The 13,204-nt window shown below is 29.2% G+C and overlaps 1 long non-coding RNA gene and 1 other non-coding gene across 2 annotated transcripts; both read right to left on the bottom strand.

Moving 5' to 3' along the window:
• Positions 1-1,393: 1,393 nt before the first annotated feature.
• On the bottom strand, positions 1,394-3,898 carry LOC127902116 (uncharacterized). The gene is made up of 2 exons (XR_008054632.1): positions 3,162-3,898; positions 1,394-1,812 (listed from the first exon to the last, which is right to left on the bottom strand). It is a non-coding gene; the product is annotated as an uncharacterized LOC127902116 (long non-coding RNA).
• Positions 3,250-3,352, bottom strand: MIR167A (microRNA MIR167a). Its single transcript, NR_129342.1, has one exon. It is a non-coding gene; the product is annotated as a microRNA MIR167a (primary transcript).
• Positions 3,899-13,204: the final 9,306 nt, after the last annotated feature.

Here is a 13,204-nt window from a genome sequence, read left to right on the forward strand (position 1 = left end):
GTCTCTCCAAAACTTGTGTTATCTCACTATAGAATAATAAAATTGGGTTCACTTTATCTCACTATAGAATAATAAAATTGGGTTCACTATTCAAAGAGACGGCTTCTCTTTACTTTGTCATATTTGAAGAACTGGCTACAGGTTGCCAATAAGTTGAATTGCGTTTATCAAAGTCCTAAATGAGTTCAATCATAAATATGCATAAAAAAACGCATAACGTATAACGAATACCAAAATTAAAATGTGCTATTGGTTTTCATTTTCCTAGTTATTAATTCAGTCATCAGCAGAACATATATATACAAGAAATATTGGAGTGATGACGAAGAAGTTTTCTATAATTTGAGCAAAGGAAATGCAGGCGCTTATTGAGGCTTTGATATCAAATGACCATGATGATCCTTTGTGTGTTTTGATTTGCTTTCAATGAATATTCACCATGATTTGGTTCCAGAGCTTCAATAGGGGCTCGTGCTTCTTCGTTGTTAAGGTCATATTTAGCATTCAATTCAAAAGTTCCCCACAAAATTCATTTCTGAGGAAGATTTTCATTGGGAATTAAGTACCAAGGATTACTGAAGGTGATTAATCCTTAGTACTTTCTTTCTTGGTTATTCTCTCTAGCTCTTTCTTTATTTTCTCTTCTTTGAAACTTAATTTCCACTAATTTCGTATTGCCCTCAAAAGATTTCCACTAATTTCGTATTGCCCTCATTCTTTTGATCATTGTCAATTTTGCTTCAGTGTCGAATATCTTCCTTTGTTATAAGTTATATTAGGTTAAGTAAAATAAATATGGACTTTATTGGATGCAATAAGATTTTCTTAGCGTGGAAAATTTCGCATGCATGCCATGTCTAAGGGCTGCAGTCATGGACCAAAATATTGGTTGCAGGAAATCTGGAGGACCATAATGAAGAACTAATACAATAAACGAGGTCACAGAAAAAAAAAATAAGAAGGAGGGGCAAAATATAAATTTTCATAGTTATAGGTTAAATTTCATTGAATACCCATGTGGTTTCTTTTTTATCTTTTCAGCCTCAGGAACCATCCTCCAAGGCCACAACACAGTTCTGCATCTGCATTAAATTTATTTAGACCTCCAGTGGTAACTGATAAGGAGTGCCTGAGTGAATAATAACAATTTTTTTTTTAAAAAAAGAATCTATTCAAACCTCAAATTCAGACTCATTATGATTTTAAATAACAAAAGAAACATGTCCTAAATTTAGTTTGTCGCATATTTACATTAAACAATGATGTTAATATGTAATAATATATTTTTCATCTCGTCAATAATATATCACGTCACTTGAAACACAATTTTTGTATCTTAGTTCAATTTTGTAAACACGCTGAAGAACCGACTCTCAATCATTTAGAGGGAAAAGAAATTAAAGATTCTCTTTATTTATCATATGCAATCCTTGTTTAGGCAGGTTTATATCAACATTTACCATAAACTTTAAAATTAAACTATTTCTGCTCTGCTCTTGGCTTTTGCTTCACAACTTTTGCCAAAACCCTCATGATGCCAAAATTTTAAAGCATCATGCATAATAATGGCCACACAATGAAGCCAAATTCTTGAAGTTCCATGAGCAACGAGCAAACTCTCCCCATTAATGGCATGTAACAAACTCTATCAAGAAGCCCACCAACCGTACGTCTTCTCTTACTCTTGAAAGAATCAAGACAAAATTACCTGAAAACCCTCGAAGAAGTTTTATGAGAAACAAATAGGTGACGTTTCGAGGACGTGGGTGACACTGAAGATCTTGAAAATGTTGGACAGAATCGTTGCCCAAACTGAGCTTCCAAACAAAAGAAAAATACGAACAAATTAAGCATCAACAATAATGTACATATATATAAACTAAGCTAGAGACGAGAGAATATGAAAAAGAGGAGATAATAACAAGAGGTCTTAAAATTGTATCGTCGAAATTAGGCAATTTTGGGATGACATTTTTCATGCCGTATAAAGTTTTTTTTTTTTTTTGAGAAGTCATGCCGTATAAATTTGACTGTTCTAGTATATGAGGAAAAATATATTGTCCTTTTTTAGTCAAGATTTGTCATTGAGAAGATTCAACAGAAATCATTGCAATATTTGATGTTTTATATATCCAAAGACAATAGGTTAAATGTTATGTCAAGAAAATAAATAGCAGCCAGGACCATAGGAAGAAAATAAATATTCATATGTCTTCATTGCTTCATTTACTTACTTTGACCGAAGAAGCAATTAATCATCTACTTTTTCCTTCTTCTTTTTTGTATTTGTAAACCTTGAAAAGACTAGTGGCAGTCCAGAAGATAGTATTACTGTGAAATCGAACAGTATTATGATGACAAGCATGAAGAGTATATTAAACGCATATGAGCAGGCTTCAAATCATTGTATGTATTAAGAGAGTATGATAGAGTTTTAAATCCTGCTACACTTGCACGTACCAGGGAACCATCATAAAAACTTGTTTTTCTTTGAAAAAGTATAATTTTAATTTGTTTTTAATCCTTAAGTTTATGTAAATTATTGCCAACAGAAAAAAGTTATTTCATTCTCCACTAGATCCAGCTTCCACTGTATATATAATTGCATGCAGTGATATACAATAAATATAAGTTTTTTCCCCACTCTATAGTTTTTAATAGGATTCAAATTGTACTTTCCTTTTTGAAATTAATCTTTCTTGTTATGTTTCTGGGACAGATCTACAATTGGATTCGATACCATTTCATGAAAATTTTTAAAACAAAAGCGGAATATAGAATTGTGAACAGATCTAGATTGAAAGAAAACAAAAGGAAGTACATACAAGATGAATTGACACAAACAATACTACAAAATGAAAGAAAATATAAAAGCTCTTTCTTCAAGGCACGAGGAGGGATCTCAAAAGAACCAACCGCGTTAAGACAGAGAAATTCTGTCACTTAAAACCCTAACAACATCTCACCCTTGCTAATTAGATTCATCACAAAACTTGACATACAAAGGATGAACAGAACGATCCAAAAACATTATAAAAAAAATATTATAAAAATAAACATGTACAATTGAATTTGCAACAAGCACAAAAGGGTATTGAGAGATACAGTAAAATTATGAACCACCCGAATGAATAAAAATCAAATGAAACAACATAAGATACCTGTTTCTAGGGTTTTTCATCTGCCAAAACCTACTGGGTTTGTTGAGAACGATCTGGTGGAGGAGAAGAAATTAGGGTTTCTGGCCATGCTACCATCAATAGGTGAAACTGCCAGATGATCTGGCCTTTCCCTAGAGATGGAGGTCAAGGAAAGTTCAGATCATGCTGGCAGCTTCAACTACTACTAGTGCACGAATATGACACGATGATTATAAGCTTCGTCATAGAATCGCCGTGTTTTCAACCTCTGAAATTTTCTTTTTTGCCTTAGTTTCTCTTCATTTGCGTCTGATTGAAGGTTTAGAAGGGAAGAGTGGACGAGAGAGATATAAATAGAGAGGAATTCATTAAAGATAAGCATATATGACTTTCTTTTCTGCTATCTCTAGGTGCTTTATTTGCTAATTCCAATCTTGTTGTTTTTTGTCCCGTGTACAAGGATAACAATTACTTTAGGATAAAACTTACCTAGAAATAGACTATATATGGTAAATTATGCGTGCTAGTTGGTTCAACTTATAAAATTATTAGTGATGATATAATTGGTCTCGGATTTGAACCCGGCCCACATGAGTACAGAAAGAATTGAGTTTCCATCATGATTTAAAAAGCCGCTGAGAGAGGAAGTTCATTGTGCTCAAGTCATTTTGGTAATTTGATGATCTTGTAAGTTAGGGATGGAAGCTGTAGAAAAGGAGAACGAGGGAAGGAAAAGCAGAGAAGGTGAAAAAGATGCATGTGGTCCAAAAAGAAAGGCAAATTGAATATAAGGCACGCCTAAGCTATCACATGCAGACAGCTTATTGAGAGTTTCTATATATATTTCCCAAGAGGCTTTATTAATATATTTAACTTTAGTTGGATGATCTCTTTCATGCTCTCTTTCTCTATCTTTTTCTTGTCCTTGTGCGTTTGTATCGTTAGCATCAACTGTGCTCAAAATGACCATAAAACACAAGTATATATGGGGGACCAATATGCATGGCTCTATAAATGTTGCCTGTTATATAAGGTTCACCCATTTGGGGCCTACGCTACCGCGCCAAGAAAGGTTCACAATATTTCTAGAGTGCCTTAAATATGCAACATAGTATATGATAATAGAATATGATGGAATATGATAAAATAAGTAGGATCGACTATATTTAATATTGTCTTGTATTTAGTGTAATTGAAGATTAGATTTGATTGTAACAATAATTTTTTATTATTATTAAAATTAATTAAATGCTGCCATAAATATATATATATATATATATATATATATATCAGATTATTAGTTCAATCATCTTATACAAATATTTTAATCGATAGGATGGGAGAATTAAATCCTGAAGTCATGTGAACCTCGAGAGATCGAGTCGTGAAGATGCCTAAGAGAGACAAGGGTCTAAAAATGGGCCAAAAAAATTGATAGAAATTAGTTGACATAAAAGGAACATGTGGCAGAAACTCAATTTGATACTGTACTAGATAAATCTCTTGAACCGGTTCACAATAAAACAAAGAAAGAAACAAGAAAGAGCATCTCAACCTATCAATTAATTGAGTTGCTATCAGCTAGTGCATATTATAATTTCATTCTTCATTGTTTTTATATTGTATTAAAGCACCTTTAGTTTGTTATAAGATGGTGACGTTTGTCTTTTTGAAACAAAAGGAAACCATTTCAAATGCTTACATGTTATGCATTTGATTGGTGCTAGTTACACATCAGATGCAATTATCAAAGACTATACCATGGATTAATTAGGTAACAAATTAAAGTTTGGAACATTTTTCTGCAAAGTTATCCAACCGACTTTTGCAATTAAGAAAAAAAGACATGTACTTTGATTAAAGTTGTTGTGATTTCGACTTTCTGCTACTTCTTTTGTTCCTTTTTTTTATTCAGTTTTCTTAGTAAGATTATGTCGTTGATTCACAGCAAGATGTTTACCGCAGCAGGAACTGTGTTTCAATATATTAAAATTTTCAAATATACTTAGGCTAGGTATATCTTTTTATATAGAGTTTATTTAAGTGAAACTTTTGTTATTAGAGTTTGTAGAGATTTTACCAAAAATATTTTAGTCGTTTGGTTGTTAATTAGGGGCTTAGGGCTTTTATTAAAAATTATAAAATTATCTTGATAGGCAAGCTGTTTAAAGTTATGTTATAAAAGGAATGAAATAAGTAAAGGGTATTTTATATATTTTAATATTTAAAAAAAATTCAACATCTACTTGCAAAGGTCTAAAATTTGAGATTTTATTAGTAGAGATAAAATATCTTATTTAATGTTCAAAAATTCTACTAAAAAAAAACAAACACCACTAGAAAATTTGAAAAAAACTTATGAAATAAGCACTTATAGCCATTAATTAGATAAGCCATAGTAAACAGACATTTATTAGAGATGATAAAATCTCATGTTGGAAATTAAAACTCCGGTCACATTGGTGGGAGAAATTTTAGAATACTTCAGATGTACTACAACCAATTGATGCATGCATGACATGTGTAATTGAATTTATACAACTACCACTTGCATGATAGTGGTTCAAAATAAATGCACACATATCATGACATCATTTGCTTGTTGTATGAGTGACGTGTACCTCAGATGTATTCTAGAATTTATCCATCGATAGAGAAAGAATTAGGTAACTATTACGTTAATGAAAATACATAAATGAATTTTTCATGCATACAACTCTTTTTAAGATTTTTCCATTTTGTAAACAATTAATTAATCCTTGAAGACTCCAAAATATGGAGTTAATGACTTGCATTTATATTTAATTCTATATGGAGCATAAACTAATTAATCTTGACCTTTTAATACTTAGTTGTCCCCGAAACATGTAGCCTCATTATCTTCAAACACAGCTTGCACTACTTTAGAGCGTTTTGCTAATAGAATAGTGATATTCTTTTCACAAACTGTCGACCCTTGCATGTGTGAAATAATTACTTTTGTTGCTTCAATTGATCATTATGTAATTAGAATTTACATTACTTTTAATTCCTAAAATAATAAGCAGGTCCCCTTTATTAACATGAGCAAAGTACGTATTATTGCATCAGTGATTACTTTACACTGTTGTCATTGAGGTCTTAACAAAACTTATGAACATGGTTATCAACATTGCAAAAACTCATAACTGCAACCTAAAAATCATCATTACCTTAATTACTCTGAAGTGATTATCGTATTGTCATCTTAATTAACCCGATGATCGATATGAGTTCACCACGTTATGTCAATAATCACATTTGCACATCCCAAGACGTGATTCTACCGCAAGATTTAATTCTGATACATGTTATAGTGCACTCAAACGCAGAGCTAACCCTGTAGGCCCAACAAAATTACTTCATCACAATATATTGGTAAAGTTGATTTATACAATAGATATTACTTTCATGATTTGGCTCTTATAACTAAAAAAATTTGATATTTTACCTCATATTTAGAGATGGCCAATGGACCGTACTGTGTCGGTTCGACCCATCAAAGTAAGACCCATGTATACTCGTGCCCGTGCCATGCCGTGGCCACTATATTTTTCGTGTCATGCCATGCCGTGTCCACTATGTGTTTCGTGTCGTGCCGTGCTGTGCCGTGCTTAATGTTTTTTGCTTAGGCCCGTCCCAGCACACATGCCGTGCGTGTTCCCAGATCAAATTTTGCGGATTATAAAATTTCAATCCAATCCAATCCACGGATTAGTGAAACTCAATCCAAATCCAATCTATATGTCTGCGGATTGGATGTAGATTTAACCCAATCCATATCTAATTCACCATTTGGTGGATTCATTTGCGAATTAAAAATTTTTAATTTTGTCCAATCTACGAAGTAATTAAATTAAAAAATGTAATATATAAATAATTTATTAAATTAAAAAATCTAATTTAAAAATAATTTTACTAGTAATTAAATTCAAAATTGAACAAGATTTAAATAAATTAACTATTTAAATAAAGTTAGAATAATATATTCAAAAATTTAAAATATAACACACCGAAAAAAAAAAAATCATTTGTTTAGATTAAGATACCGAAGTGGATGATTGACTCATTCCATACTAGAAAAAATCGCAGGAAATCTTTTGATAACACGGATTCCTATTTCTCAATGATATCCCACGATCAAGACAATTGGCTGAATCCTGTGAAACCATTTCATAGAAGTTCATTGATATCTTCTTTTTATAAAGCAAATCGACTTCGATTCTTGAATAATCCACATCGCTTCCGCTTCTATTGTAACAAAAGATTCACTTTTTATGTGGAAAAGGTCCGTATCAATAATTATGATTTTACGTATGGACAATTCCTCAATATCTTGTTCATTCGCAACAAAATATTTTCTTTGTGCGGCGGTAAAAAAAAACATGCTTTTTTGGAGAGAGATACTATTTCACCAATCGAGTCACAGGTATCTAACATATTCATACCTAACGATTTTCCACAAAGCGGTGACGAAAGGTATAACTTGTACAAATTTTTCCCTTTTCCAATTCGATTCGATCTATTAGTTCGTAGAGCTTGTGCGTGCGATGGGGTATAAAGATTTGGTGTTATATACCAAAATGTTTTGTTTAGCTTAGGGTTTTTGTTTTGCATTAGAATTTTTAATGTTTAGAAAGCTATATTTGCTTATTTAATTATTTAATTATTTTTTATTTTATATTGTTATCGAATAAGATATAACATGTTTTAATTTAACTATACTTCAATTTATATATTTATTTATTAGTGTGTAGCATTGCTACATTTATGAGTTTTTTTAATTAAATAAATACTCTTTTTTTTGCGGATTCACGGATTTTTCTAGATTTATAGAAATAAATCTATGTCCAATCTATCAATTGTTGATTTTTAAAATTTCAATTTAATCCGATCCATCAATCCACGGATTGGATTTTTATGGATCGAATTTTTACAGATCGGAAAAATTGAGCTGATCGGTTTGAATTTTGAACACCCCTTGTGCCCACTCGTGCCGTGCCGTGCCGTGCCTAAGAAAAAAAATCCAATAAGCTTTTTTTAAAAAACAAAAAGCGCATGTGAAGTTGTTGGCATACTTTTTTCAAGTTTATATACTATTTTTTAGGTCTATACCTTTATTTAAATTAAGGATATTATCATTTTCCCACCAAAATTATTCTGACACATCATGTCAGTACCACGGTTTGGTAAAACTATCATTTTACCACCAAACATTTTAATTGTTAGCATTTTTCCACCATTCCGTTAACTAAATAAAAATTATACTGACATCATAAGGGCATTTTGGACATCTCACGCAAAGCCAAAATGTTGCGTTTTACAATTGTAAAAAAACAAGCAATTTGGACATGGAAGCCATAGAAATTGAAATCAACCCCCCTCTCTCTCGTTTCTTATTCCATCTCCGCCCTCTCTCGCTCACTGTCACTGATCCATATCTCTCTCACTCTCGCAACGGTGTTGTCTTTTAGGGGTAATTTTGTAATTAAATCGTCTTTTGTTGTTCTTCCTTTTTAAAGGGTAAAATCATCTTGTCATCTTTTGGGGGTAATTTTATAATTAAATCGTCTTTTATTGTTCTTCTCTTTTAAAGGGTAAAATCATCTTTTACGCTCCAGGGGTAAAATTGAGCTTTTTATGTATTTTCCGTTAAATATTAACTGAGTTTTAATGGAATGGTAGGAAAATACTAACAGTTTTAACATTTGGTGGTAAAATGATAGTTTTATCAAACCGTGGTACTAAAATGGTGTGTCAGAATAACTTTGGTGGGAAAATGATAATATCCCTTTAAATTAATAGAATCGAAAATTCAAAATTCAAGTCTATATTTAATAATAATCTACCTATCTATCTATATATATATATATATATAAAGTTGGGACTACAAGAGGTGATGTGGCATCACCATTTCTCATCATTTCATATTCTCTATTATTTAATAAACTGGTTGAAATTAAAAAATAATTACATTACAAAATATTAAAATATAAAATAATTATTAGATTATAAATGATTGCATGTCTTTTCCTCTTTTTATTTAAATTCAACAATATGTAACCATTAATAATAATTAATTATAAGTCTTGAAACATTTATTTATTTTATTATGTCAACAATTAAATTTTAGTGGCTTAAAATAAATCAATTAATTAATATAGGAAGGAAGGTTCCTTCATCTTCCCTCAACAATGCCATTAGAACCTAATTTTAATGTCATAATCCCATATTTAGTTATTCAACCTTTTGTTTAGTGTCTTTTGGCTTCTTCAAACTCCATAAACATTAAATATTTAAGATTTGTGGCATCATTATTTCTCCTCTTTTTTTATTCTCTATTATCTAATATATTGATTAAGATTAAAAAATAATTACATTACAAAATATTAAAAATCTATATCTATCTATCTATATATATATATCTATATATCTATCTATCTATATATATAAAGTTCGGACTACAAGAGGTGATGTGGCATCACCATTTATCATCATTTCATATTCTCTATTATCTAATAAATTGGTTGAAATTAAAAAATAATTACTTTACAAAATATTAAAAATAAAAAATAAGTATTAGATTATAAAGATTACATGTCTCTTCCTCTTTCTATTTAAATTCAATAATATGTAAGCATTAATAATAATTAATTATAAATCTTGAAATATTTATTTATTTTATTATGCCAACAATTAAACTTTAGTAGCTTAAATATATCAATTAATTAATATCGGAAGGAATGTTCCTTCATCTTCCCTCAACAATGCCATTAGGGTCTAGTTTTAATGATATAATTTCATATTTAATTATGCAACATTTTGTTTAGTGCCTTTTGGCTTCTTCAAACTCTATAAATATTAAGTAGTTAAGATTTGTGGCATTATTATTTCTCATTTTTTTATATTCTCTATTATCTAATATATTGGTTGAGGTTAAAAAATGATTACATTACAAAATATTAAAAATAGAAAATAATTAATAGATTACAAAAGATTACATGTCTCTTCCTCTTTCTATTTAAATTCAACAATATGTAACCATTAATAATAAATTAATTATAAATTTTGAAACATTCATTTATTTTATTAAGCCAACAACTAAACTTTAGTGATTTAAAATACATTAACTAATTAATATAGGAATGAATGTTCCTTCATCTTCCATCACCAATGCCACTAGGATCTAATTTTAATGTCATAATCCCATATTTAATTATGCAACCTTTTATTTAGTGTTTTTTGGCTTCTTCAAACTCTATAAATATTAAGCATTTAAGATTTGTTATGTTTGGGTTTTTTTTATTATTTAACCAACATCCTCTTTAGAAATGTTCTTGTGTTTTTATTTTTTGACTTATTTAAATTTTTAGTATTGTGTGCTTCATGGAGTACTCTTTTCTTCATGAGTTAAACAATGATAAAGATAGTTGGATGATAAGGGTTAGACTTTGTAAGATATGGGAGTCTGTTAATACAAAAAAAAAATGGAGAGTTGATTAGTGTGAACATAATTTTTATTGATGAAAAGGTAGTGTACACTTAACTATACACATTAATATATATTTTTAATGTTAACAAAAAATAATTAACTTTTATAAATAACATTAGTTTTATAAGGCTGTGTCATCTTTAAAAAAAATAATTCATATTTTTTTATCAGTTTCATCAAGTGCAAAGTAATAAAAAAAATAAGACTAAAATTTTTTTTTAAAGCCGCACGAAGTGCAGTTCTATTTCCTAGTTTGCTAATAATAGTAAGAGAATGTAATATTAATTACTAAGTTTGACTTTAAAGTATTAGAATTTTTTTTAATACTTAACAACAACAATAATAATAAATTTTTGTTAAGAGTTAACTTAATTATTAACTTGGACTTACATAAACTAATAAATCATAGTTCACAATAATATTAATACATATTTATAAAATCATGATATTTATAATTTTATTAATTAAAATCATGATATCAATTATTTATTTAATAAATTATAAATATAAATCAATTATAGTAATTTTTTAAACCAATAATTAAACAAATTAAAAAAATTTAATTTTAAGTTATTTATAAAATCATAAAATTTTAAGTTTACTTTCATTAAAAAAATAGAACACGCTTATTGCGGGATTTTTCATCATGTTGTGTTTAACCCATTTCTAATTGTGTCGTACTTTTAAGGCCCGCGTATTTAAAATTCTAAGGCTAGCTCAGCCCACGTGCGTATTGTGCCACGCAGTGTGCCCCATCAAAATATGCTCGTGTCGTGTCGTGCTATATGGACACGTGCCGTTCGGCCCATTAGCCATCTCCACTCATATCAGTGTACTTTCGTTTTAGATTTTAGCTTCAGCCTTTCATATTTTCAATTCTGATTTTACCCTGAATTTATTGGCTGTACATCTAATCCCTTTGTTAAATAATACAAATATGATGATAATAGTATTGACTGTATATGGTACAATTATTTAAGTTTCTTAAATTATTATAAAATAAAATATAACTACTTAAAAATTATTCAACTAAATCTTTTTGTGGTTGCTAAAGAATATAATTAAAATGAAATAAAATTAAAGAATTTGACTATCAAAAGGCAAATAATAATAACAAGAAGAATCTTCATTGTACAAAGTGATTACCTTTTCTTGAACCTTAAGAAAGAGGTAATGGAATGCTTTGTCAATGGTGCTATGTAGCCATTATGTTCACTCAACTGGTCCCTTCTTTAACAGTCAATCATTACCTCTGTTTTTAACCATTAAAGTACAGACCATTATGATAAAAGTTGCAGTAAACCCTGCATTTTTAATTTGTTATAATCATATTATTATAGTTGAATAAGTACTTGATTGATCTCCTAGCTTTCAGCCCACGGTTTATAAAATAATAACAAAAATAAAATGTCAAGAAGATCCAAGTCTCGAACGATTTCAGCAAGGGCCATAAAATTACCAAGATTCGGACTTCGTAATTACAGAGTCCAAGACTTAAGCTGGGCTTGAGTTCTTTAACCAGCCCAAGCGAGTTAAAAATACATAAAAGCCCATAACCCACCTTTTTTTCTTTCTTTTTTTTTTCTTTTTTTTCATTTTCCTTCTCTTAATTACCTCTTTAGTGTTCTAGAGCTTGTCATAATTATGGCCTAGCTATCAAGAAAGATGGCGTACGATCCGTTTGGAATTATTTTTGGGAGACTTAAGAGTGATTTTAAAAATTTAAAAGTTATTTTTAGTGTTAGGTAATTTTTTTTAGAAATTACTTTAAGCAAAATCTCTTCATTCTATACTAAATTTTGAAAAGTAAGGAGTAACTTTTCAAATTGTAATTTTGAGAATTATTTTTATACTTAATAAAAATTTCTTGTTAATTTGGAAATAAAATTGTTGACTTTAAAGATATTATTATTATCAATTATATTGAGATAAAAAATAAAATTAATAATTTAAAATATTTATTTAGTTATCAATATATATATATATATAATAATAATTATTATTATTATTATTATTATTATTATTATTTTATATGCATGTTTATAATATATGTAGATAAATTTTGTTTAATATTATGTCCAATTCAATTATTTATATTCCTCAAACAATTTAACATTAAGATTTACTAAGCACACACGATTGTTTTTAAAACTTAGCACCTTTTAGAATAAATTTTACTAAACGTTTAATTGATTTTCTTCTCACCTAATTATTTCTACAATAAAGTTAACAGTAACTACTTTAAAAGATACAGCATTACCAAACTTGCCCATAGTGTTAAAAGTATAGCTACTAATTTTTGTTTTGGCAAACATTTTTGGTTCGATATTCCCTTTTACCATGTCATATCCCAATAGACTGAGGTGGTTTTTCTATTATGTTGGTGTGCATGGCCAATAAAATTCGTCATATATAATTGAGAAATTTGGTAATTTTTATTTAACATTAATGGTTATCATGACATTAAAGTGTAAGGTTTCACCACATAATTTATAATACAGGCCAAAACGACAGATTACTATTAGTCATGTGCATCATGCCTGAACTAAATAAA

The sequence above is a fragment of the Citrus sinensis genome, chromosome 5, assembly GCF_022201045.2.
Source record: "Citrus sinensis cultivar Valencia sweet orange chromosome 5, DVS_A1.0, whole genome shotgun sequence".
Classification (NCBI taxonomy): domain Eukaryota; kingdom Viridiplantae; phylum Streptophyta; class Magnoliopsida; order Sapindales; family Rutaceae; genus Citrus; species Citrus sinensis.